Source organism: Puma concolor, chromosome B4 (assembly GCF_028749965.1).
Source record: "Puma concolor isolate L17-30 chromosome B4, mPumCon1.1.hap2, whole genome shotgun sequence".
Lineage (NCBI taxonomy): Eukaryota > Metazoa > Chordata > Mammalia > Carnivora > Felidae > Puma > Puma concolor.
Genome location: NC_141673.1, coordinates 130,913,331 through 130,941,167, shown reverse-complemented (window position 1 = coordinate 130,941,167; position 27,837 = coordinate 130,913,331). Strand labels below are relative to the sequence as shown.

The window sequence follows — 27,837 nt, the reverse complement described above, 5'->3', positions numbered from 1 at the left end:
CTGGCTGACATGTGTAACTTAAGGGATTGTACAGGCTTCCTTTTCCTCTTCGGTGCCTTCCAGAGGGAGAGTAGATCAGTGTTCCAGGTGCAGAGTCTAATGTACTTAACCAGTCTGACAGCTGGGTTGGTGACCATTTTCATGGACTGTTTGTGTTCCTGAGTTTTTGAGAGGAGCATGATGGTGACTTTGTGGAAAGGTATGGTGTGGGAGGCCTTTGGTGGTTCTAGGTAGTTTCCTCATAAGGATCTTTGTTGCAAACATTTTTGCTGTATAACTAATTGACTGTAAGTCAGTTTTTCTGTAAAAGACAAAAAAAAACCACCTGGTTTTATAGTTTGTTGGTTTCATCAACTGGTTTTATTTCTTCATTGACGCAGTACTCCCGTTTTTATGGTATATAAATCTTAGCCCTCATAAGGGTCTATACAGTGCTGTGAAGTTTTGAACCCACATTTCCCATAGAACTTTGGACCAGTTATCAGTGGACGTGTGACAATATGCCGAGAACAAACACCAGCGTAGAGGCTTTCACAATGCAATCCAAAGCTCAGGTACAAACATGCATTCTAGTATTTGGAAACCGATACTGCTCTTAATGAAGAAAGACATTTTAGCAAAAGAAAACAGTGTGCCGACAAACTGGGAAACGAATCAACATACCAAAAAAAAAAAAAAAAAAAAAAAAAAAAAAAAAAACCGAGAGAGAGAAGAAAGCAAGCAAGAAAAGAAGGAAGGAGAGAAAGAAAACGAAAAGAGAAAAAAAAAGAAAACCAAAAAACCCAAATATAATAGTTTGAAGGAAAGACTTCGAAGGCAAGTGCTTAGGTACAGTCCACAAAATAAAATCCGTTATTTGCCCAGGACTGGCGTGAATCTACACACATGTTAAATGTGTTCAAATATTTTGTATTTTGCAATGAAGTCTTCTTAATTTTGTTACACAGGTTCATGTTTCATGAAGTTCTTTTGAACGAAAGACCCGTTCGATTTTCGGTGACTGTCTTTTACGGCACGTTTGCTTTACGGCCGAGCCGGCTGCGAAGATGCTCGTCGCAAAGACGTCGGCGGAACGCGCGGCCGCAAGCGGGCCTGAGGTTGACCCTTTCGGGGTCCTGGAGCATCGCGTCCTCTTTCTGCTCCCCCCTGGGTCGTTCTGTCCTTTTTTGTGTCCTTGGGCCTGTCCTGGCAGCACTGTCCCTCCGGCCGTGGCGGCAAGAGCGGCTCTCGCATACAAGCTTCTCCGCCCACGGCTCCACTGCCGTGTAGGCACGCGGTGTGAACCGGGAGCCCAAACAACCCGGCTGATCCGCCATTGGCGGTAGCTCTGTTGGCTGAGGCTGTGGCTCCCGGGAGGAGGTGCTAAGTGCCAGGTTTTTCTGCTCCGAAGCCCCTGCTTGCAGCTCCGGAGGAGGCTTATTGGGGCATTTTCACAGCCATATGTGTCTTTGGCCCTCACCCTTCACCTAAGATCGGAGATAATGTGTCAAAAAACAAATGTTGTCACTGAATCCATTTTAAACGAGCTCTCCAGTCTCCCCAAAGTAGGATCTAGTTCCTAAGACTGAGAAGTTTGTTTCAGACTCAGTGTGGTACCCAACTTGTTCTGGAATCTAACCCCAGAGCACACTGGGCTGTGTTTTGAGGTTGTTTTTATTTATTTTTTTGAGAGAGAGAGAGAGAGCTCGGAAGGAGCGGATAGAGGGAGACACAGAATCCCAAGCAGGGTCCAGGCTCTGAGCTGTCAGTACAGAGCCCGACATGGGGCTGGAATTCACGAACCGCGCGATGACCTGAACCATCCAGGTGCCCCTGTTCTAAACGAATTATTTAGTAGGGTTCTTCCCCCCACCCCCATCCTCTGCGATGCCCCATTTAGTTCTCTCCTTCCCACACTCTGCTGCTTTTAAACACTTAGTCAGCAGGGAGCGTCTCACTGCCGCCTTCCCCTAACCCCAGCCTGCCCAAGGAAGGCGGCATTCTGGATAGCTTTTTAGCGAATAGCTTCGGGAAGCTTGCAGTCATCTCTCCTGAGTGTGATCGCTGGAAAAGCCAAGACCCACGAGTCCCGTCAGCTGGTGAAAAGCACACAATTTGTCCCATGCAGAGGGATTTACAGTTTGCAATACATCTTACATCTTCACACACATTATTAATTTGATCCTTACATTTGTTATTCTCCACAGGTGATGAAATTGAAACTCCGGGATTAGCGCACTTGTGCCTGGTCACGTAGATGAAAGCTGGGTGAGAAATCTCCGTATCTTCAGACTTTGACTTCTAGACCCTTCTCCCTATACCAAACAAGGAAGTAACCTATAAAGCTGCAATGAGTGTGGGTATTTATAGCAGATTTGCCCTTCCAAGACCAAAAAAGATGAATTTACCCTTCAGAACCTGGTGAGGAAGGAAAGGAAGAAGATGAGGTGGAAAAAGGAGAGGTTTAAATGAGCCTTGCTTTGCCTGGGCCTTCATTTCATTGGCTCCACTGCTCTGAGAATATTCCGGGAGAGCTGTCAAATAGGTGTGTTTGGGTCTTCGTTCTCTTCCTTGATCTAAGCATTTTGCATCTCTGCTGTAAAAGAATCTTGTTTATTCTTTTTAAATGTTTGTTTATTTTGCGCGAGAGTGCTCCCATGAGTGCGAGCAGGGGAGGGGCAGAGAGAGAGCGAGCCCAATTTGGGGCTTTATCTCATGACCCTGAGATCTTGACCTGAGCTGAAATCAACAGTTGGACCCTTAACTATCTGAGCCACCCAGGCACCCCAAGAATCTTGTTTATTTAAAAAAATTTTTTTTTCAACGTTTATTTATTTTTGGGACAGAGAGAGACAGAGCATGAACGGGGGAGGGGCAGAGAAAGAGGGAGACACAGAAACGGAAACAGGCTCCAGGCCTGAGCCACCAGCCCAGAGCCTGACGCGGGGCTCGAACTCCTGGACCGCGAGATCGTGACCTGGCTGAAGTCGGACGCCAACCGACTGCGCCACCCAGGCGCCCCTGAATCTTGTTTATTTTAATGCGTGATGTGTTCCTATCTCTCAGTCAAATTGGGAGACAGAACGGTCTAGTGGGAAAAAAGACAAAACAAAACTATGGGCTTTGGAGTAATAGTAGATCGCCTTTGCTGACTTCTGACTATGTAGTGAGGACAGTTGACGTGTACTAGCTTGTAGTAATCCTATAAGTACTACTGATGTTTTATTGTACAGATGGCAAAATGAGGGTTTAGAGAGATCAGATAACTCGACTGAGGTCAGGGGTGCCTGGGTGGCTCGGTTGGGTCAGCACCTGACTCTTGATCTCAGCTCAGGTCTTGATCTCAGGGACATGAGTTTGAACCCATACCGGGCATGGAGCCTACTTTAAAAAAAAAAAAACAAAACTTGCCTGAGGTCACATAGCTAGTAAGTAAGGGGAGTTAAAGAATAGAGCCCGGCAGTGGGACTCCAGAGCCCAGGTTGTCAGTGACTCCCCCAGAGGGTCACAATATTGCTCAGTCTCTGAGCCGCAAGATCCTCATCTGTAAAATGGGGATAAATACGTATCGTGCCAAGTGGTGAAATGAAAGAGAATATATAAAGAATCTGGCAGGTAATAGATACTTAGATATTGGCTGTCATTGTTACCATGTTTGAAGCCTGCCGAATGGTTCCTCTGAATACAACTGGGGTGTGGACCCTGACAGCATGTAGAGAAATAAACATCTTGGCCCCTCGACAAACAAGCTCTGTGATAATTGGGGAAGTCGCTTAATATCCCTGAACACATACCTCATTTGTAAAGTGGAGGAGATAATAATAATACTTCTCTATTAGGGTTGTTGTAAGGATCAGATGAGATCACGTGACCATGCCTGGCACATAGAACATGTTCAGTAAATGTTAACTCTTACTATTTATTAAGGGTACGTTTTTTGTAAAGGAAGGCTCTTGTGAATGGTAGTGCTGGGGTTGTGAAAGCAGGGTATGGCGGTGGAGGTCCCCCTCTGTTGGAGGGGCTGTTTCAGAACGTTTTCCAAAGGCAGTTAGTGTCTTTTGATTTAAAAACAAATATTAGAAAAAGCAGGTCTGTTCAATATATGATGGAGAGAATAGTGGTTTGGCTCTAAAACCCCCAATGAAGGTACTAGAACATTGTGTAGTTTTATGCTCTAATCTCCCAAACCAGGCTCATCCCTCTGATGCTAAAACTTAGGTATTCTCTCAGAGGAGAAGGCAAGGGAGACTTGAAATGTATTGCTCTTCCCCTGCTGTGACACTCCTGACCCTACACTATATGTCAAGAACTGCAGACCAAACTCCAAAGTCTCCAGGATTCAGGCCTCATGTGGATCTGCCTGTGGGGCTGGTGGGGCGGGTCCTAGGCCTAGCACCAACCCTGAAGGGCAATTTTCAGCACAGCAGGGCCTCACATCATCCTCCTGGACACTCCTCGGAGAATTTAGGGTGCTTGGAAACCCACACGGCGGCCCAGCACTGACGCGGGTAGGTGATGATGATATCGGGCTCTCTCTTCTTGAGGGAGAATGTGAAGAGAGACAGGTGGGCCGTGTCAATGTCCTGGGTATTACAAAGCAGCTCCTGCTTGCCTGTAGACATGTGGCCAGGAGACAGGACTAGGGTGAGGCACCTTGCTGGGGCCTTCAGGCCTTCAGAGGTTGGGGTAGCACCTATCCTTATAGGGAAGCAGAGTTCGGGTTGGAGAAGGTAGTGCATGCCATCTGGCTGTGAGAGGACACACAGATACCCACGAGATGTCCCAGAAAGGATGAGAGGCCTTTGTGGTGGCTGGGTTATCCTACAGTGGCAGGCAGGGTCAGAGCCAACAACTATTTATGACTTGAATGTGAAATGTCTTGTTTGGGGCCTGTCCTTTGCCAGGAGGCAGAGTCCCCACCCTCCTGGCGAGTGGCCACTCAGAGGCAGAAGAGCTTAAGGCCACCAGTGAGCAGGTATTACAAGAGATGGCTTCAGGGCTCAGGAAGCTCACCTTGTGAGTGCCCATGTTTGGCTTGGCTCAAAAGAAGGGCGTTCTTTCTGCTCAGTAAACCCCAGATCAAGGGCTCGATATCTAAGGCATGTGTGGCAAAGGTGGTGAGCCATCTGTCTTTCATTAGGTTTCTTGGGGCAGAGCCACGCCTGGCTCACCTTTCTGTCGCCGCTCACGTATGCGGTTTGTAGCCTCGGATTGGATTGGACAACAAGGCCCGAGATCCTTCTTGGCTACATGGGTTGGTCTGTAACCTCCCATCTCCATCCCCTCTGTGCCCTGCTTGAAGACTCCAGTAAGTGCCACCTACCAGTCGCCAAGCACACTAGGGAGTGAAAGGAAGTCCCAGAGAGGTAAGGGAGACAGTTTGTAGCAAGGGAAGAACAGAAGAAATGGGAGGGAGCGTGCTCAGTGAATGCCAGGTGAGGAAGTGTGGGTACTGACTGCTCCCCTAATTATCAGCCAAGGGACTCAGATTCCTGCTCCCTCTGCCCCCCGGCTACATATGTCTGCCCCGCAAACAGTACCAGCCGGTTAAAGTAACGCAACTGATGGGGAGAAAAACATCCCATAAACATTGTCACCTCCGGGGCTGACATTGCAAAGTCTCCTGAGCTTTGAACCTAGATCTTGTGCTTAACCTTTAGAAGGCCAGGGAGAGCACGGGTAGCAGTGGGGAAAGGAGGGCTCTCGATTTTTACCAGCCGTGTTGAACACTGAGTGGATTCTGGACACCGGGCAGTTTCAGCAAGTCTTCTGTGACCCAGATGTAGCACTCCTGGTCTCTAGAATGGGGCACGCCACCTAAACTGGACGGTCTCTGTCGTCACAAGCAGGCCTGGCTTCACACAACCCTGTGCACGGAGGGGTCCTGCCCTTGATTAATGCTCTGTTGCTGCCTTGTTGAATTTCTTAATTTTTCTCATTTAATCAGTTTTGTTTTAAGATTTAATTTTTACGTTATCTCTACACCCAACTTGGGGCTTGAACTCAACCAGCCCAAGATCAAGACTTGCGTGTTCCTCCAACTGAGCCAGCCAGGTGCCCCAATAAATTTTCTCTTGTAAAATGTATATAACATAGCATTATGCCGTAATTAAAAATGAAACGTACCATAAAATTTGCCATTTAAAAAAATTCCAGTAGAGCTAACATACTGTGTTATGTTAGTTTCAGGTGTGCAATATAGTGATTCAACACTTCCATACACTACCCGGTGCTCATCGTGGAAAGTGTACTCTTAATCCCCTTCATCTGTTTCACCCATCCCCCCCCCCCCCCCCCCCCCGCCACACATATCTCCACTGGTAACCACCAGTCTGTTCTCTATATTTAATAGGTGCGCTATGTGTTTGTGTCATTTTTTCTTTGTGTCTTTTTTTTATATGTTTATTTATTTTGAGAGGGAGTGCAAGCAGGGGAGCAGCAGAGAGAGAGAGAATCCCACACTGTGCAGAGCCTGATGCAGGGCTCGATCTCACAACTATGAGACCATGACCTGAGTTGAAATCAAGAGTCCACGCTTAACTGACTGAGCCACGCAGGCGCCCCCATTTGTTTTGTTGCTTAAATTCCACATATGAGTGAAATCATATGGTATTTGTCTTTCTCTGACTGACTTATTTAACTTAGCATCATATCCTCTTCCTTTTTTTTTTTTTTTAATGTTTATTTTTAAGAGAGAGAGAGAGCGTGAGCAGGGGAGGGGCAGAGAGAGAGAGGGAGGCACAGAATCTGAACCAGGCTCCAGGCTCCGAGCTATCACACAGAGTCCAACACGGGGCTTGAACCCATGAACTGTGATATCATAACCTGATCTGAAGCCGGACACCTAAATCACTGAGTCACCCAGGTGTCTCAGCATCATACTTTCTAGATCCATCCATGTTGCAAATGTCAGGATTTTGTTCTTTCTCATGGCTGAGTAATATTCCTGTGTGTGTGTGTGTGTGTGTGTGTACACACATTGGCTATTTTAAAGTGTGCAATCCAGTGGCATTAATTACATTCACAATATTGTGCAACTACCCCCGCTATCTATTTCCAAAGGTTTTTCTTCACCCAGATAAACTCTAAAACCATTAAGTAATAACCCTTCATTCCCCTCTCCCTTCAGCCCCTGATTACCTCTCATGTGATTTCTGTCTCTGTGGATTTGCCTGTTCTGGATATTTCATGTAAGTGGAATCAGACAATATTTGTTCTTTTGTGTCAGGTTATTTCTCTTAATATAATGTTTTAAGGGTTCATCCATGTTGTAGTCTGTGTCAAAACTTTACTCCTTTTTAAAAAAAATTATTTATTAAAAAAAATTATTTATTTTTGAGAGAGGGAGAGGGGCTAGAGGGGGGGAGAGGCGGGGGTGGGGGTGGGAATCTCAAGCAGACTCCATGCTGTCCGCACAGAGCCTAACTCAGTTCTCAAACTCTCAAACTGTGAGATCCTGATCTGAGCCGAAATCAAGAGTTGCACACTTAACTGACTGGCACCCCGAACTTTATTCCTATTTATGGATGAGTCATATGTATGCACACCACGTTTTGTTGATCCGTTCCTCTCTTGATGGACACTTGGCTTGTTTCCACTTTTCGGCTTTTGCGAATAATGTTGCCTTGAGCGTGGGTGTGCAGATACGTGTTCGAGTCCCCATTTTCAGTTCTTTGGGTAGTATTGCTGGGTCGTGTGGGAATTCTACATTTAGCTTTGTGAGGAGCTGTCAAACTCTTTGACATTCGTCGTTTCTGAACAAGGGGCTCTGCATTTGCGTTTCGCACTGGGCTCTTCCAGTCCTGTAGCTGGTCCTCTCTCAGGGCTATTTCAGCGGATATCAAGGTCGAAGACACACGCGAATTACCTCTCCCTTGGGTGGGTCAGCCCTCGATAGCCAGAAATTAGCCACCACACCTATCTCAGGGCCTCTGAACAAACAGGGCTTACTTGTCTGTTTATGTCATACTATGGAAGGAGGATGGTTTATCTACGTCTTCAGCTTGAGGACTGAGACCAGCTCCCACATAGTTTGCTTACATCTACATCAACGTGGCTACGACGTACACTACTGTGCAGTCTTCACTAAAGACTTGATTCCACTGTCTTCGCCAATATCATTTTACTGTTCTAGAAACGCTCGCCCAGGAAGATAAAAGTTGCAACCAACTATTGCTTGAGGAACTTCCCCAAACCCGCTTAAACCGGCTTCGCTTCGAAAGATAGCAGTGAATGACTGTGAACACACCTTGCCGTGCCCACGATCCTGAACTTTTCTGTCATGAGCCTTATTCAATCCTAATCCACTGGACACTGAAACGCTCACCTTAAATGGGGAATATACTGACTTCACCTGCCCCACTCGAAGACACCGTCACGACTGCCAAGAAGTGACCTCTCCTATTGCCAATTCTTCTATTGAATATGGGAGCCCATATTCAATAAACTACAGTTTTACCTTCCACACTATGCATTTGCTCCAATCCCATTTTTGGAAATTTCAGCCAGTATCCATTCTTCCACTGATGGGTTGAGTGCCTGCTATGTGGTAGGCGGCACCCGTAGACACTAGTTCCGTGACGACTGGGACAGACTCGGCTTTCATTTTTATAGAGCTCACCCCTCCTTGATCCTTAAGTCCCATTCCTGCATCTAGGGAAAGGGGAGACAAAGGGCCACTTCCAACTTGAATTTATTTGAAAATGGAGCTTCTCCAGCAAACAAGCTAGATCTCTGCTTTTTAAATCGGGATGTCTTGACATTGTCGGGGAGGAAAAACTTTGCTTCTACCCTCTTAGGTTCAGTGCCTGGAGGCCTGCAAATGTGGCCAGCAAAAAACAGACAAACAGGAGAAAAGGAATACAAATTGTATTAATATCTTACTTGGACAGGAGCTCACAGAAAAAGAAGTGAAACTCGGGTCATTAGACTTGACTTGGGGGCTTGTACACCATCTCTTTCAAAGGAAAGGAGGTTTGTGCTTTGAGGAACCACATGCTATGAAATGACTAGGCTACGTATGGGAAGATGAAGGTTTTTTTTAGTAAGGTCTGTTTACACAGACTCATCTTAGTGAGGACTGTCTTGGTGGCAAGAGTCACTTTCTTCCTAGTGTGGGAGATGGAGACACTTTCACAAAGGGAAGTTGATGTCCTGCTTTTAGGTGGAAAAGAGGAGGGAAGAGAATTCTTCCTGCATTTTGTTGAGTCTCAGATGCCTTCAGCTTAAAATAATCCTTCTGCCAAGGTAGTATGTTTTGGGCTAACATATCCTGATCCCCTTAAACCTTATCTTTACAAGGCCAGGCAGCAAGATGTTCTTAGCATGAGTTTGTTACTTATAATGATTACTTGTCACTGCTGGTTCCCTTACCTCTGAGGTACTTCTTGTGTCTGCTGCCACTCCATGCCACTATTGCAGGGACAGAGCCGAGGGCTTGCGAGCCATGGAGTGGCCCGAGCCTCCTCAACACGGCCTCTTTCAAGCCTAGCGTCCAGTTGGTGAAATGACCCACAGGAGGCACAGGAGAGCCCCCAGGGGGATATTTCCAGGCTATGCGATCAGCCTGGTCAGTAAGGGGCCCTATCAAAGGCTTCGCCAAGAGCTATGACCTGCCAAACCAGTTTGTAAACCAGCCCCAGCCACTTTGGGGTGACTGTTGCACGTCGGGATGAATGCAAGTCTGGATGCTCAAACAATTCTCTCAATGTTTGGTTTTCTTTTAACTTAAGAAGGGCTTTCACTTTTCTTCCCATTTATCTATTTTGCAGCTGGTTCTTAGATACGCTCCAGCCCGGCCTGTTTATCTCGTGAGCTTCAGAAGGCAAGCCGCCCCCGCCCGCCATGGCTCCTTCCCCGTGCGATTACATCTTTCCTTGGTAATGGGGTTTTGACTGGCCTTTTGTATAACGCTCAGCCACAATGGGACAAGAATATTCTCCCCTTATTTTTATCAGGCGCTTTTATTTCCTGAGCTGTTTTTGTAAGTGTGCTTGTTTCTGGTTTTGCTCCTCGTCTGGAAAGGGGCCCGGGATTCTGGGATAAGATTAGATGCCCTGGTGTGTCAACTGGTCTTTAAAAGAAAGAAGCAAAAGTTGATCACATGCTGAAGCTCAGGGCCAATGCAGAGCTACCTCCCAAGAGACCAATCAATTTCAATTAAGGAGATTAAAAGCCCTGAGCACAGAGAGGCCCGGTCACGGGTTTCTGAATGCCCTGCTCTTCCCGCAGCCTAAAAGCAGCCAGTGGACCCCAGAAGCACTGGGTATTGTCCTCCGGGCCAGTGTCAAGACAGCAGTGAGGGAGCGAATGCGAAAGAAGCAGCCAGCTGAAGGGGCTCGGTGATTTTTCACGGGACCCTGTTGGCATTTGGGGCAGGGCTGACCTCCAGCGTCCTTGACCCCGCCAAGCATCCAGACCCAAATTACTGGTCTAACCCAACCCAGTCCAAACTAACAGCCCCCACAGTTCCCAGGGGGCAGAACCACCCCAGGCACCCAGCAGCCGCGTCCGATGTGCTTTCCTCGTGGAGAGCTGGTCCTCGTGGTCTGTCTGCTCCCCTTCTGCTGGGCCATTGCAGAGGCTCTGAGTCTGCTCTCCCCCCCCCCCCCGACGAGATTCCAGGTCCCCTAACTGCTTGGGTATCCTCGAGCCCACACCACTGCAGGGGAAGGGCACAGGCCAGAGCAGGGGTGCCTAGTGGAGGAGAGGGGCTTTAGCGCAGCACGGGGGCACGGCTGAGCCTACCTCTGCCTTTTACCGGCTCTGCACCGCCCCGGAGTCAGCACGTGACCAAGTTTCTTTTCAAGACCAGTTGCCACACCAGGGCACCCACTGTGCCTCCAGGTACCTAAGTGAGCCTCACTTTTCATGTTTATGAAAAAGGAGCTATAGGGGCGCCTGGGTGGCTCAATCGGTTGCTCGTCCAACTCTTGGTTTCAGCTCAGGTCGTGATTCCAGGGTCGGGGGATTGAGCCCTGTGTCGGGCTCCTGTACTGAGCATGGAGTCTGCTTGGGATTCTCCCTCTCTCTCTCTCTCTGTTTCTCTCTCTCTTTCCCCATCCCTCTGTTCCTCTCTCCCTCTTTCTCTTTAAATTAAAAAAAAAAAAAAAAAAAAAGGAACTACCACCTGCCTCACGGGGTTTGCCGGGCTCACAGGAGGTAATGTGCGCACATCAAGTCCTGACATCCCCAGCGACTGTCCGCGGGCAGGCTTTCTGCTTACAGCGGCACCGGGCAGGTAGGGGAGGCGGGGGTAGGAATCACAGCACCCCAGGTCTGGTGACTTTTGTTCAGAAGCCACTGAATCTGTTAGGACCGGATGAACATGCTCTGTCCACTGTGAATGCTGTGGAAATATCGAGGCTTTGTCACGGGATCGGGGGCGGGTGGCAGGAGAACGGGGGGGGGGGGGGGCCTGAGGCAGGGGAGTGTGCAGGGATGCAGGGGAGGGGACCGAGGCAGCAGGAGCCAGCACAGGGCAGGAAGGAAGAAGGGTGGGAGGAGTAGGAGGCTGACACAGTTACTTGCCGGGCAGGAAGGAGAAGTGGTCGGGGTGTCAGCTGTGTGCACTGACCCGCTACAGAGACCCTGTTGAGAGAACTGCAGGGGCCCGAAGCCACTGCTCCCCTGCCTTTCTCTCTGCGGCTTATCTTCTGGCTGCTTTCCTCCCACCAGGCCGGCCCGGAGAGTGAAGGGGGCGGAGGCGAGGCTCGGTCCAGGCCGCGTGGTTGCTCGTCTGGTCACCTAAAGGACAGGGCGGGGGCGCTGTCGAAAGCAACTGCATCCAGAAGTATGGGGTCACAGCGCTCCCAGCCCTTGTGGGGTGCATGCACCTGCCCAGGGTCACTTCAGTTCATGGCAGGGCCATCTCCTGTCTTTCTTTCCTGCACCCTCCGGCCTCCTGGGCCTGCTTTCTTCCCTGACCTACTTCTCCCAAGATAATTGAGAAACGAATGACTAAAGCTGCAGGCTCAGGCCTGTTGTGAAAGGTTGGGATGGCTGTTCATCAACGTTAAAACATCTGGACCTTTTTTTCTAAAACAAGAAAAATAAGTCTTGTGCAGATTGCGTTATATCAAGATCGCCTTTTTCTTGATACAAGTTTTTTTTACAAATGTAGAAAAATGGAACTTACCATTTCTGTCAAAGAGGAGGAAACTATTGCAGTATGGAGCTTAAAGGAAGCTTTTAGTTGCCAAGGAAGGAGGCGATGAGCTTCCTGGAGGAAGCCTCGCCTTGAGGTGGGACCAGCTTTATGGGATCCTGAGCCGCCAGCCCTTCCTTCTGGAGACAGAAATCTGTCGGGTGGCCTCACACGAGGGGGCATGAGGGTGAGGTGTGGCCTCCCCATCAGGCAGTAGGAAGGGACTGGGGCGTGATGTGCCCTGGGACCTGCCTTCACACACAGCACCTGTATGGGCGGGGCTGTGTCCTTCGGACGTGGCTTTGTCGTGCCGTGGCCTGGGAACCCAGGCCGTTTCTGATAAAGACCCGAGAGAAGACACGCTACCGCTGGAGGTGGCCCCAGACAGCAGGAGCCGGCCTGAGCCACAGCGACTTGGGCTGTCAGTAGCAGAGCCTGGGTCTCGGTCAGTTGGGGCTGTCACAACACACACTGACAGAAGAAGCCACTTCCTTCTCACAGTTGTGGAGGCCGGAAGTCTCAGATCAGTCAAGGTGCTGGCCCATGCAGTTCCTGGTGAGAGTTTTCCTGGCTTGCAGACAGACACCTTACTGTGTCCTCACTTGGCAGAGAGAGCGAGAGATCTGGTGGCTTTTCCTTTGACAGGGACACTAATCCCATCGTGGGTGCCCCACCCTCATGACCTCATCTAAACCTCATTTCCGTCCCAAAGGCCCCACCTCCAAGTACCATCAAGTTGAAGGTCAGGGCTTCAGTCTTTAACTGCTCTCTGTGCCTCACCATTACCTTTATGCCTCCTCAGTCGCTTACGCAGACCTCTGGGCTGAGCTTCTTAAACTATCCGTGGTGAAGTTTTCTTATTCGCAATAGGGGATGATGTGTGGTGAGAAAAATGAAATTATTGTATAAAAAAGACATGAAATACAAGCTCATTTCTTTCTTTTTTTGTTTTTATTAGATCCCACTGACAGAGCATTGCTGTTGAGTTGGTGTGGATGCTGCTGAATGCTCACTGTCACCTTCTGTATTCATCTTGGGGAGCAGTAACCCAGCCTGTCGGGGCCTCCTGCACAGACCGCCCTTTGAGTGGTACCGTCGGGAGCCCCGTGGGATAGTCTGTCAGCCCCCACGTCAGTGGGACTCTGCCGCTTCCAGAGACAGAGACCCGAGATCGGATCCCAGTGAAGAGGCGGGACTCCTCCCAAGGGGACAGAGCAGACTGCTTTACGAGAGCCAAGGGGCCCTCTTTCCCAAAAGCACTGGATGTCAGAACAGAGGGGCTGGGAATCTGAACACGAGTGAAGGTTTCCCAGGAGAAACTCTCCTGGCAAGGCCGCTGGAGAGAGAAAGCTCACCTCAGCCTCCGACCAGTTGACCAAGTGTCAAGTCTTTCATTAAGATTTGCTGACCAAAGAGGAGAGGGACGCGGGTTCCCTCTGTTCCTCCATGGTGTCCAAGCTCAGCATGGGGCTCGGGAGCATCAGACAGCTGGGATGTCTGTGCTCTCTGGGCTGTAGCACCGTAAGCCTCGCAGGCACAACCCTGGGGCACTGGGCTGTCGGGAGACCAGGGGTCTCTGATTCATCATCAGTAACGTGGCGGCGACAGCCCTGCAGTCGTGGTCGTTTGCTGGGGAGGCCCTTACAAGACCCCACAGGATGAGTGGTGTAAACAACAGAATTTTCCTTCCCCACCGACCCTTCCCTCCCGGCCTCAGAAGGAACCAGCTCTGCCCACACCTTGATTGCAGATTTCTAGCCGCCACAGCCGTGAGGAAAGAAATTTCACCTGCAGTGAAATGGGGGGTGAGCCTGCGATCCCCCCAGGTTCAGCCTGATTGTAAGCAGATTAAGGCTCAGCGTAGAACTCTTGTGGTGCGGCCTTCTGACGCAGCTGAATGTGGGTCTTCGACCGTGTAATCTTTCCAAGTTAAAATGTATTTATAAAGCACAGATAATAAAAATAACATCTATTTATCTCCCTAGGTGTTCTGAGCCTTCAGTGACGCTGGCAGAGATGATGCATTACAAAACCAAACAAATTATTCCTCGGGACAGACGACCCGGGGGCAAATCAACCACCACAACAGAAAAGACAAGCTTTCAAACCAACGAGAGAAGACAAGATTGTAATGCCTTCCTAACAACCTTGCTTTATTGATGCAATGCAAGGAAAACTACATTAGATTCTATTGATTCTCTTTGAGATCTAATAATATGCTCTATTCAGATCTTATTCACATACACTTCCTCCACAGTCTTTCTCAGGAGCTGAAATTGGCCAGTTACAAACAGAATTTGTTCTCCTGTCCTTTGAAATCACAGAAGCGGACGTGTTTTCGAACACAAAAGATACGAAGCTTTCTTTGGGAAACAAAGCATAGTGGGGAAAAATATCTCCCCTCTAAACAAAATTGAAAGCATGCCTTACTTCAGATTTATTTGATTACAGAATCTTCCTCGGGGCTAATCAGTTTTCGAACCCATTTCTATTGGCACCAGTGAGCTAATAAAAAACCCAGAAGGAGAGAAGTATCACAACAACTCAGAGAAACTAGGTTGTTCATTTAAAAAAAAAAAAAAAAAAAAAGCATTGAATTAATGTTTACACTGCTGAGTCAAATTATTTATATGTATGCTATAGGTTTTGCATCCCCAGAATTTGTTAGCATTCAGAGTATGATAAATTGTACCTGGCTGACTTGTGAAAAATCATCTCAAGAAAGACTATTTTTTTTTTCCAGTGGGAAAATATATGGATGACACACGGTGGCTTATTGAAACTGTTCTTTGGGTGAACAGCCAGAACAATTCAGCAGAAGGGAGAGGCGGATTTACAAATTATTATTTTTTATTTTTTGAGAGAGAGAATGAGCAGGGGAGGGGCAGAGAGACAGGCAGAGAGAGAATCCCAAGCAGGCTCCACACCATCAGCACAGAACCTGATGCAGGGCTCGAACTCACGAACCATGAGATCATGACCTGAGCCGAAACCAGGAGTCAGACGCTCAACTGACCGAGCCCCCCAGGCGCCCCAAGGAGAGGCGGGGTCTTGGATGTCACAGTGGATGATTAAGAATTTTGGCTTTGGGGCAGTGTTGTAATAATGCTCATCAGGTAACTTCTGTACCTCGTCTGCATCTCTACAGTAGGTTGGAAACTCAGGGTTTTCTGCAAATATTCAAAGCAATAAAACACACAGTACTACAGGAGCCCGTCCAGAGTTAAGAATCTAATAAATGTCAGCTTTTGTATCCTTATTATTACAGAGAATCTCTTATTTATATTTCATCTGCAGAAAAATTACAAAAAGGATTAAGTATGTTGAAAAAAAAAATAAAAGTAGGTCTCGGGCCTCCTTAACACCCGTGCCGTGTCAGTTCTAAGAAGGGGTGTTAACACGGGTTAGCAAGCCTGTGGAGAACCCAGAGCCCTCGTGTGTTGCTGGCGGGGAGGTTAAAGGGTGTGGACCCCTTGGAAAACTGGTGGTTCCTTGAAAGTTAAACATGGAGTTACTATCTGGCCCAGCAGTTCCACTCCTGATTGCATATACACCCAGGGAATTAACAACACGCATCTGTACAAGACGTGTATACCGGTGTTCGTTGCCGATTTAGTCACGAGAGCCAAAAGATGGAAACAGCTTAGGTATCACCATTGGCTAATGAAAGGATAAACAAAATGTGGTACGGCCATGCAATCGAATGTTATTTGGCAAAAAGCAGCAATGATAACACTGATACACGCTACAATGTGGATAAACCATCAAAACACTATACCAAGTGAAAGAAGCCATGTGTCACAAAAGCTACCTCTTGGATAATTCCATTAAAAAAAAAAAAAAAGATTGAAAAGCATTTATCACTTACAAATTGCATTTTCTCTTCTTTTTAAAAAGTTATTTGTTTTTTAAGTTATCTCTGCACCCAGTGCAGGGCTCAAACTCACGACTCAGAGATCAAGAGCCGTATGCTCTTCTGACTGAGCCAGCCAGGTGCCCTTTTCTGATTTTTTATGCAATGTTGTTCATTTCAGGTGTATAACATAGTGAGTGACACACTCTTTGCATATGTTCTGAAATGACTACCCCAATAAGTCTAGTCACCATGGATGACTCCGTTTATTTGAAATATCCAGAACAGGGGCGCCTGGGTGGCGCAGTCGGTTAAGCGGCCGACTTCAGCCAGGTCACGATCTCGCGGTCCGTGAGTTAGAGCCCCGCGTCAGGCTCTGGGCTGATGGCTCGGAGCCTGGAGCCTGTTTCCAATTCTGTGTCTCCCTCTCTCTCTGCCCCTCCCCCGTTCATGCTCTGTCTCTCTCTGTCCCAAAAATAAATAAAAACGTTGGAAAAAAAAAAAAAAAAGAAATATCCAGAACAGGCGAATGCGTGGAAACAGAGGTATTAGTGGTTACCTAGGTTGGGTCAGGGAGCAGTAACGGGTGTGACTGCTAATGGGTACAGGGTGTCTTTTTGGAGTGACGAAAATTTTCTGGAATTAGGTAGTGATGGTTGTATGACTTCGTGAATATACTAACACTCACTGAATTGTACACTTTAAAATGGTTAGTTTTTGGGGCGCCTGGGTGGCGCAGTCGGTTAAGTGTCCGACTTCAGCCAGGTCACGATCTCGCGGTCCGTGAGTTCGAGCCCCGCGTCAGGCTCTGGGCTGATGGCTCGGAGCCTGGAGCCTGTTTCCGATTCTGTGTCTCCCTCTCTCTCTGCCCCTCCCCCGTTCATGCTCTGTCTCTCTCTGTCCCAAAAATAAATAAAAAACGTTGGAAAAAAAAATTCAAAAAAAAAATAAATAAAATGGTTAGTTTTATAGTATATGAATTTTTGTTAATGTTTATTTTTGAGAGAGAGAGAATGCAAGCAGGGGAGGTGCAGAGAGAGAGAGAGGGAAGGAAGCAGGCTCCAGGCTCTGAGCTGTCAGCAGAGAGCCCGACACGGGGCTCAAACTCACAGACCGCAAGATCATGACCCGAGCCAAAGTCAGATGTTCAACCAACCGAGCCACCCAGGCACCCCTATGGTATATGAATTTTATCTGGGAAAAAAAACTGATGAATGCTTAATGTGTCAGAAGGTAACAAAAATTGCAGCATCCAGAGATAATCACTGCAAATATTTTGATGTAGATCCATCAGACTTATGCAAATATACATAAAAAATAAAGTGGGGGGCACCTGAGCGGCTCAATCTGTTGGGCATCCGACTTCAGTTCAGGTCATGATCTCACGGTTCGTGGGTTCGAGCCCTGCATCAGGCTCTGCACTGACCGCTCAGAGCCTGGAGCCTGTGTCTCCCTCTCTCTCTCTTGCTCTCTCTCTCTGCTTCCCCGCTCATGTTCTCTCTCTCAAAAATAAATAAAAATTTAAAAAAATAATAAAATGGGATCATACAGCGCATGCTGCCGAGTGAACGTTTTCTATTACTATCCTCTCAGGAAACTACCTCGAACCATCGGCGGCTTCTACCTCTCAGTGTCCCCCAGTGCCTGGCATTTCCACATTTCTCGTCATGTTCCTTCTCTTTCCAAAGCTCTTCTTCAGGAGGACTTTCAAACTGTTCCTCGGATCGTCAGGGTACTTTGAATGCTTTGTCACAACCCGCCCTGTGTTATGAGATGCTCCATTGACACCTATGATTTCAATGGCACTGATTCCGAAATCCATATTTCTACCTTGACTTTTATCCCAAGTACTCGTCCTGCGTCTCCAAATGCCTACTGGAAATTCCCACTGGATATTCATCAGTGACGTTATCGTAGGACTAAAATCGAACTCATTAAACTTTTCGATGCCACAGCCTGGCACAGCAGAAGATGGGCGGAGTTCTGAATCTTGAGAGACGAGTTCATGCCCACACTTAATCTCTCTGATTCAAGTCAGGCTTCCTGGAAGTTACGGAAAATGTACTTTGGCTGATTCAGACAGAAAAGGGATGTGAGGAGAGACATGTGGCAGCTTTCCCAACAGGCCGGAAGGAGGAGCCAGCCTGGGAAAGGCAGCAGGCAGGGTGGCGTTCCAGGAGCTAGCAGGTCTTAGGGATGCGAACAGGAGCTGGATACGGGACAGCCCCTGTCCACTCTGCCTAGCCTCGATTTCCTTAAGCCAAGAAAAATGGGGATAATTTGACCACCCACGTCATGGGATTGTAAGGAAGATGGAGCTGGTATTCCGGAAGATTCTTTGTAGACCATGAGCCCCTCCGCAGGTGTTAAGGTTGTTTATACTACCAAGTGAGGTTTTTCCTTCCCATCTCTGTTCTGTTCCTGACCCTTTTACCTCTGTGCCCACTCGGTGTCCCTCCTCCCGCCCCCTCCGTCCGTGGGCGCCCCCTCCCTCTCAGCGCCCCTTTGCCCACCAGCTCCTCCAGATCCAAGCCCCAGGGTTTCTTCATCCTTCCTTCACCTTTCTCCCACCTTTCTCTTCCCCTCACCATTGGCACCTTAGAATTCAGGGGCAACAAAGGAAACCAGCCTCTCCCAAGCTTGATTACACATTGCGCTCGCCTGGGGCAGACCTCCCAGGCCCTGTTCTTACACAAGCTTCTCAGGAGAGCTCGGCAGGAACGGGCCCGCCCCCAGGAATCTACAAACCAAGTTTCTCGCCCAGAGCGCTAGCCCCCAGAAGAGGGTTCCGAATTGAAGCAGGTTTGGAAAACGCCGCATCCGTCTCCCTCTAAAAGAGTCACAATTCAAGAGGTCCTGCAGGTAAGATACCTGTGAAACAGTGCAAATGTCTAAGACTACGAGGTTGCGAAGCTGTCTCGTCCTGTGATCCTGTGATTTATACTAAGAGATACAGATTTGGTCTTGTTTCTGGCACAGAAGTTCCCCAACCCTTGGAATTTCCTAAATGGTGAGAGCAACAAAGGTGTCGTTTGTTATGTTAAGGAGGTGACTTTCGGACCCCACCTAAAGTTAGGGCTGGTTGGCAGGGGAACCCACCCTTACCCCCACCCCACCCCTGGCCACCACCACTTTGGGTGAAGGGCCAGGAGCTGGAGATTGAGTTCAATCACCAATGGCCATTGAGTTAATCAGCTGTGCCTGTGCAATGAGGCCTCCATGGAAACCCAAAAGGGGGTGATACAGAGGGCTCCCGGGTTGGTGAACAAATGGAGGCTGGGGGAGAGTGGTGCGCTCAGAGAGCGCGGAGGCTCCTGGCCTGTGCGTCTCCTCCCTCTGGCCCGTCCTGAGTCCTATCCTTTTATAATAAATTGGTCATCTAGTAAGTAAAATGATTCTGAGTTCTGTGAGCCCCTCAAGCAAATTAACCAAACCTGAGGAGGGGGTCACGGGACCCTCAATTACAGCAGGCAGTCAGAAGTGTGGGTGACAACCTGGGCTTGTGACTGTCGTCGGAAGGAGGGGTGAGTGGGGGATGTGGGGAGCAGTCTTGTAGGACTGAGCTCTTACTCTGACTCCGATGCTATCGGGATAGGAAGTGTCAGAACTGATGAGTTGTAGGGCCTGCAGCTCGAGTCCCAAGAATTGCTTGGTGTGGCGACGCTCCCCCCAGTGGAACCCATTTAGTCCCATGACGTCTATTAAAATTCTGCAAGGAGAATATTCTGAGAAACACATACATTGGGAAACCGTGGCCTATAGAATAAATTTGCCAAGGTTTTTGACCATTTGGCTCCAAGCTTTATCTTCTGTGCCTCTACATACACTTCCAACTGTTGCCAGACTCTCTGCCCTCCGACAGAACAGACTTCTCCTCTTCCTCCTCCTTCTCCTTTTTGAGAGAGCGTGCAAACAAGCAGGGAAGGAGGGCCAGAGGGAGAGAGAGGGAAAGAGAGGGAATCCTAAGCAGGCTCCACACTCAGCGTGGAGGAGCCTGGCTCAGGGCTCGATCCCACAACCCTGGGATCACGACCCGAGCTGAAATCAAGAGTCGGACACTCAATCGATGGAGGCACCCGGGCGCCCCAACGTAACAGACTGCTAAGCTCCCTGAATGCTGCCCTTTGTCCCGCCGAGCCTTCTCCGACCGGCGGCTTTGCTGGTGTGACTGCCGTCCCCGCTCCCTGGCCTCAGCTCAGGTCCCTCTTCCTCCACAAAGACGTCCAAGCGCTAATTTGGTTGACTGGTACCTCCTTGTGGCCCAAACGCCACGTGGTGTCTTGGGATCTACAGTTCAGAGCTTGAATTACCTCTGTAGTTGTGGGGGTTTATGTTTTGTCTCGTTACCGACCCTTTGCAGGCAGTGACCACGCGGAGGTTCTTTTTGTCTCTCTTCCTGGTGCGGGGCCCTCTGTACAGTAGGTGCCCAGTGCGCAGTTGTTGGCTTGCTTCGGGTCTCTTGGGACTCGTGGTTTTCGGATTTTCTCAGGCTGGTGCTGCCGGACCTCCCGGGACATGACGTCGGTCATTCTGGCGGGCAGAGTGCCAGGGCAGCCGTGTGAGGGGAGGGAAGGGGGGAACCTGCTAGCTGACAGGGACCCAGGGAAGCGAGGGACAAGCTGAGCGTGTGGCCCAAGGAGGTGAGTTCTGGTGTGTCAGTCCCCCCTGTAGCCCTCTGGGGGCCACGGTCTCAACAGCCAAAAAAGAAGGGGCTGGGTTTCAGCCTTGCCCCATTGCGGCACCCTACTGTCCGTGTTCCCACCTTGCCCCCCCCCCCCCCCCCCCGCCCACGGCCTCTTGGAGACTTTGGCACTTCTAGTTGCTTCTGTAACGCCACCCACTCGTCTCCAGTCAGAATGTGACGCTCTCGCAGGGGAAGCTTCGAATCGGCTCTGATCCGTCAAGGGAGCGAGTTCACACATGGGTGTCGTGGCTCACAAGTTGCGGGTAATCCACCTCAGCTCTGAGGGTGGGGGCCTACCGTGTGTCCCGGGGGCTCCAGGGGCTCCCAAACTCCAGCGTGCGGCAGGAGGGTCTGCAGGACTTCCTAAAGCGCACCTGGGTCCACTCTGGGAGATGCTGCGTGTCTGACAGTTTCCCAAGCGTCATCGGTGCCGCTGGCCTGGGGAGTTCGCGTGTTGAGGACGGTGTTTAGGCATCACCTCCTTCTGGCTCCCCCAGCCCTGTCACCTGCGGGCAACCTCTCCCTGCCAGAGTAGGGGGTTCTCCGCGACTGCAGTGACTTCCCTCATTCTGGAGATGGTTTGACTTCCATTTAGTCTCCGCTAATCGCCGTGTGGACGGATGGACAGTGGAGAGAGGGAGGAAACGAGGGACAGAAAGATACCAGAGCTGAGTAAATGGCAGATCCAGTATTGAGACCCTGGTCGCTCTGGTCGCAAACCTCTTTCTTTGAGCCACTCTGTCTGCTATGTTCTCTTGGAAACTTAATAAAGAACCTGTTGGCGGCTGAAGACACCGGCCACTTCTCAGCCTCTTTGCTGGCAGGATGTTGGGGATATTTCAGACGAAACGATTCAAGTGAAACACTTAAGGCCTGACACAGAACAAATATCCAACACCTTCACATGGAAGCTCATCTTAAAGCAAAGGGCTCAGAAGCACGGGCGCTAGGGGCGCCTGGGTCGGTTAAGCGTCCAGCTCTGGGTTTTGACTCCGGTCGTGATTGAACAATTCGTGGGTCTGAGCCTCACATCAGGCTCTGTGCTGACAGTGCAGAGCCCGCTTAGGATTCTCTCTCTCTCTCTCTCTCTCTCTCCTCTCTCTGCCCTCTCTCCTGCTCATGCTCGCTCTCGCTCTCTCTCTCTCTCTCTCTCTCCCTCTCCCTCTCCCTCTCTCTCCCTCCCCCCCCCCGCACCCCACCCCACTCGTGTGTGTGTGTGTGTGTGTGTGTGTGTGTGCGCATTCTCTTTCTCTCTCAAAATAAATAAACGTTAAAAAAAAAAAAAAAAGCATTGGAAAGGCACATCATATAAGCCCATCTCATTGGGGTTATTCTGGATGCTTCCTGCACCTGAATGTGGGAGTCAGAGTCACAGTCCTGTGTTACTTTTTTTTTTTTTAAGTTTATTTATTTTTGAGAGACAGAGAGAGCATGAGTGGGGGAGGGGCAGAGAGAGAAGGAGACACAGAATCCGAAGCGGGCTCCGGGCTCTGGGCTCCTCACCGCCAGCACAGGGCCCGACGCGGGGCTCGAGCTGAGGAACCGTGAGATCATGATCTGAACGTCATCGGGTCAGATGCTGAACCGACTGAGCCACCCAGGCACCTCACTGTGTTTCAGATCTTGACCAAACCTAGTCCTTAGTTCTGTGAGCTGAAACAAATGATCTCCCTTTTTTTCATCTGTTAAGTGGGGATAGTGATAGTATCTACTTCGTAGGACGGTTTTGTGGATTACACGAGTGAAGCTGTTCTTGCAAAGCATCACAACGGTGCCAGCACGCACCGTGTGCAGGAGGTATTAGCCGGTGCTACACGGGGACTTGACAGCCACAAATCTGTTAGGTGAGCGCAAAACTGCCCAGACGAGCAAGAGCCCTACGAGACAACAGACTCTCATGGCCTCAACCGCTGAAGTTCTTGGCCTCGTTTGCTACGGCAATGCACCCCGTGTTTCATTTTTCTCAGGTAGCCATTCTCCAAATCCCAATGGCCCGCATGGTATTGTTTTTGAACTGATGTGTCAGATGCACTTACACCTCAGATGGGCTTCTCGTTGTCTGGCAGCTAATACATTTTTTATAAAGCATCGTCTCCAGTTTCCTCTCAAGCTACCGAGAGGATACCTTTTCCTGTTACGCTGTTGAGCGGGTTTTTCTCTTTTTCCTTTCAAAGGAGAGCATTAACGTCCAGAGTCCAGTAAGTAGGTTCAACATACATATTGTTGGAGTAACAAGTTGAAGTTTTCACTGGAGCTTAGGTGACGTTTCAGAGGCCTGTATTCCAAGAGGCTACAGTGATATTTCAGGTATTCCTAACAGTATCCAAGGGGCAGGCAGGACATATTCACAGATATGTAGACCACTGGGCCTTTTCTTTCTTTACCTTCATTTTCCTTTTAGAAAAAGATACCTGTGTACTTTGGAAAACATACACAAATAATTTCTTAAAATCGCATACAATTCTATCACCCAGAGATAACCACTGTAAAAACTTCTCTTTCCTGTCCATGTGTATAAATACTTCTTTTTCAAAATGTGAGTAGGCTGACAATAACACATCATCTGTACCTTTTGATTTTTTGTATTTATTTTGAGAGAGAGAGAGAGGGAGAGCACACGCAAGGGAGGGGCAGAGAGAGAGAGAGAATCCCAAGCAAGCTCCACGCTGGCAGCACAGAGCCTGACACGGGGCTTAGTCTCACGACTGCGAGATCATGACCTGAGCAGAAACCAAGAGTCAGACGCTCGACCGACTGAGCCGCCCAGGCGCCCTCGTCTGCATCTTTTTAAAGCTGTTGGTAGCTGTAGATATACATATTTTGGAAATGCTGCAACTTGTCTGTGTTTGTAGTTACTCACAGCTACTGTTAGTTCTAACCTTATAACTGTGTTTCTGAAATTAAGAAGTATGATCAGGCCGAACGTACTATTTGACGGTGATTCGCCACTAACATTCCCCTGGGGCCTTAACTATTCTACACTACTAAAAAAAAAATCTTTTTTTTCAACGTTTATTTATTTTTGGGCAGAGAGAGACAGAGCATGAACGGGGGAGGGGCAGAGAGAGAGGGAGACACAGAATCAGAAACAGGCTCCAGGGTCCGAGCCATCAGCCCAGAGCCTGACGCAGGGCTCGAACTCACGGACCGCGAGATCGTGACCTGGCTGAAGTCGGCCGCTTAACCGACTGCGCCACCCAGGCGCCCCTAAAAAAAAAATCTTTAAAATAATCTCCCTTCTCATTGCAAAAGCAGCATGTTCCTTAAAGGAAAATTATTTTAGGTAAACAACAGGAAGAACATTTTAAAGCACCTGTAATCTCACCGTCCAGGGCCAACTGTCACCAGCACTTCGATGTGTGTTCTCTTAGACTTTTTTTCCTATGAGTTTGTGTATTCGAAAAGAGAAAAGGAGCTCCGACGGTACCTATTGTTCTGGGACCTGCATTCTTTCCACTGATTGATTGTGGATCTCCAGGCCCAGCATTTAAACTGGCTGCGTAGTATTCCGTCTTAAGGGTGTATTGGAATTTAAGCTCCTGTTGGACACTGTAAATTGTTTCTTTCTGTTGGTTGGTTTATTTTAACTATGTGTGATGAACACCCTGTGGCTTTGTGGCTCGATCTTTGGGCGAATCTTTATTGCTTTCAGAACAGTTCCTTCAAGCAGAATTGCTGGGTCAAAGGTTTTAAACCAATTTGATTTATGTTGCCAACTGCCCTCAGAAATACTGTACTAATTAACATGTCTATTAGTGGTGTCTAAGTTCCTTTCAATACCAGAAACACTCCTGCTACTTTTCTTTCAAATTCTCTCAATTGTATGAATAACTACAATATTTCAGACTACTCTTGTAATGTGCCTTTCCTGGTTTATTTTTTTTTTCTTGGTCTAATTTTAGCATTTTAAGAAATTTATTTTGAGAGAGAGAGAGACAGCAAGCACATAAGCACGAGCAGGGGTGGGGGCAGAGAGAGGGAGAGAGAGAATCCCAAGCTGGATCCATGCTGTCAGTTCAGCATGGGGCTTGATCCCATGAACCACGAGATCATGACCTGAGCAGAAATCAAGAGTCAGACGCTTCACTGACTGGGCCACACAGGCGCCCCAATTTTAGCATTTTAATATTTATTGGCTATTTGATTTATAAGAGTTGGGCATGCGGTCTAAGTATCGTCTTTCTTAAAAACCATTTATTCTGCAAATATTTTTCTCATGTTTGTCATTTGCTATTAAATTTTGCAAAACTTTGAAACTATGATTTTACTATGATCTTCATGTTTGGGAAATCCTTTCCTCAAGCTTAGATAACTATTAATTTAAAATTGCCTAGTATTTTTATTATTTGTTTTGCTTAAACCCTTGAAGTATCTGGAATCAATTGCCACATACAGGGTAAGGTAGGAGGGTCTAATTTTATTACTAGTTGTTAACAACATCTTTATTGGGATAGAATTCACCTACATAAAATTCATGTGCTATATACTGAATGTTCATGTAGAAGTCTTTGTGTGCACATGTTTTCAGTTCTCTTGGGTATATTCTAGGTCTTACAGTAACTCTATGTTTAACTTGTGGAGGAATTGCCAATCTGTTTTCCAAGGAGCCTGCACCATTTTACATTCCCACGAGCAATGTTTCAGGGGTCCAATTTCTCCACATTCATACAACACTTCTGTTGTCTGTCATTTGATTACAGCCTTCTCTGTGGGTGTGAAGTGGTTTTGATTTGCATTTCCCTAATGACTGTGATGTTGAGCATCTTTTCATATGCTTATCAGCCTATTGGCCATTTATATATCTTTCGAGAAGTCTGTTCAAATCTTTTGCCCATTTTTAAATTGGGTTATCTTTTTATTTTTGAGTTGTGAAACTTTTTATATATTCTAGATACCAATTCTTTATCAGATCTATGTTTTGCAAATCTGTTCGTCCCTTCTGTGAGTTGTCTTTTGGTTTTCTTTGCAGCACAAAAATGTTTCATCTCGGGGCTCCTGGGTGGCCCAGTCAGTTAAGCATCTGACTTGATTTTGACTCAGGTCATGATCTCACGGTTTGTGAGATTGAGCTCCATGTTGGGCTCTGCACTGTCAGTGTGGAACCTGCTTGGGATTCTCTTCCCCCCCTCAACCCCCACTCCACCATGCATGCTCTCTCTCTCTCTCTCTAAATAAGTAAATAGAAACTTTAAAAGAAAGCGCTTCATTCTACGATGTTCCACTTATCCACTTTTGTCGCTTGTGCTTTTGGTGTCCTATCCAAGAAACCATTGCTTGACCCAAGAATATGAAGATCTACTTCTCTGTTTTCTTCTTAGAGTTGCATAGTGTTGGCTTTTAAAATTTAGGGCTATGATGCATTTTGTCAGTTTTGTTTTTACAAATGGCTGGCCAGTTGTCCTCGACACTATTTACTGGATCATTTTTCCTTTCCCACCAAGTAAAATGGCACTGGTAGAACCAACAGCTAACTGTCCCCAGTATCCATTCTCTGCAGTGGTAGAAGAGATACACGCCCAAGATCACATTTTCTTCAGGACATCGTTTCCCTCCACCAACTTTTTCCCACCATTCCATAGGCTCAAACAGAAACCTATGCTGGTGAACCACATTAACACGGTTGACCTCATGGATGTGGATGTCTCCTAGGGGGTGCAGAAGGATAGGACTGGGTTTCTGGATGACCTCATGGAGCAGAGCTACCAACCAACACTGTGGACCACCCACCCGCTTCTGGGCTGTGATGAGTTAGAGAAAAACATCTGCATGTCATTTGAGCCACTTTATACTTAGGCCTTTTTGTTACTACCCTTAATATATGCTGTATGTCGATCTAGGCGAGATTTTCCTTAAATTCCCATATTTTATTGATCTAAACTACAGCTGCAATTTCTGAAGTTTTATATGTTTAAATGAGGGAACGAGGGGAAGGGAGTAAATCTTTCTCAGTTTCCAAAGCATTTCTTGGCTCTCCTGTGTTCAATCTGTCCAATGAATTCAGACTAATTTTGTCAACTTTCACCACCTCCTCCTTCCCACCTCCAAAGTCACTGGGTCCTTTCCAATCAAAAGTCGTTTCTTGGTCTTTGAGAGTTTGTTCGTTTTCGAAAGTTGTGTGTTGTTACAGTAGCCGAGGCGTGACCAAGGCTCTTGTCACTTAATACGGGCAGCAGCCAGTGTCTAGGGGGTCAGCCCGATGTTAAAACACGCCCACTCCACCTCCACTGGGAGCCAGTCTCATAAGGACACGGTGAGGGAAAGACCAGCTGTGGGTGTCGCCCACACAACGGAGGCGGGTAGGACAAACATGCTCGAACGGCATTTGACGCGAACCATAGACACAAAACCTTCGCCATGAGGGTCAAGGCTGCCCACAGCTGTAGGTCTGTGTTACAGGGAGAGTCGGGGAGAGGAGGGGAAGGAGGCGGCGTTGCTTCACACAGTGAAATACCTCCCTCGAGGACCACGCAGTGTCACAGCGTTCATTGCAAGGGGGGACGGGGTCAGCGCGGGAGTTGTTAATTGAGTCGCTCCTGATTTCCCTTATCCGGTGGTTAGAAACACATCTCTTTTGGAGGACGCTTAATTCAGTAACAGATGGAGAAAGTGCCGTCCGCTGTAACGTATTCTCTCTTTCTCTGCATTGCGAGAGTACAGCAGAAAATAGTTTTTCTACCAGAATATGCATTTGGTTCACCACTTCATTGAACCAATTTAGGACGCTCAATTTCCTTTGTAAAATTGATTTTCACTCCACATTCACATCGAGGGCCCTCCACTTTCTGGATCTGTTACGGCATCGTGGTGGAGGGTATGAACAACCGGAAGTCGAGAGAGCTAGTGTCTGAGCAGTTTCTCCACTGCGCGTGCTCCCATCAGCTTCATGTTTGGAAAGTACTTTAAAGGAATTATCTAAAGTAGCTGAGTTTCAGAATTTAGGCTTAAAATGTCCCTCAATTTCTCAGCATTAGCAGATAAAAATGGCCAAAAAGAAAAAAAAAAAAAAAGCAATTGAAAAGGCCCTTAAGTATCAAATCTGTTTGTGACATCAGCGTACTGTCCCGCCCGGGCCTCATTCCTAGGCTGTTGTTTGGCTTTTTCATAATGATTCCTTTATGTTCTTTTAACCTCACTGATTACAAAATAGAAATAGAGAATAAATACACACATAGATGT

The 27,837-nt window shown here is 48.0% G+C and overlaps 1 long non-coding RNA gene across 4 annotated transcripts in view; it reads left to right on the top strand.

Moving 5' to 3' along the window:
* The window catches only part of LOC147579508 (uncharacterized), a 91,607-nt gene extending 71,844 nt beyond the window's left edge, over positions 1-19,763 (top strand). For 2 of the 4 annotated variants that reach the window (XR_015254022.1, XR_015254023.1), the window contains exons 2-4: positions 9,750-9,857; positions 13,083-13,213; positions 14,110-15,383. This is a non-coding gene — a long non-coding RNA (uncharacterized LOC147579508). Of the gene's footprint in view, positions 1-3,063; positions 4,488-9,749; positions 9,858-13,082; positions 13,214-14,109; positions 15,384-17,570 lie in introns of those variants that run through there. The other 2 variants (XR_015254024.1, XR_015254021.1) reach the window with 2 other exon arrangements.
* Positions 19,764-27,837: the final 8,074 nt, after the last annotated feature.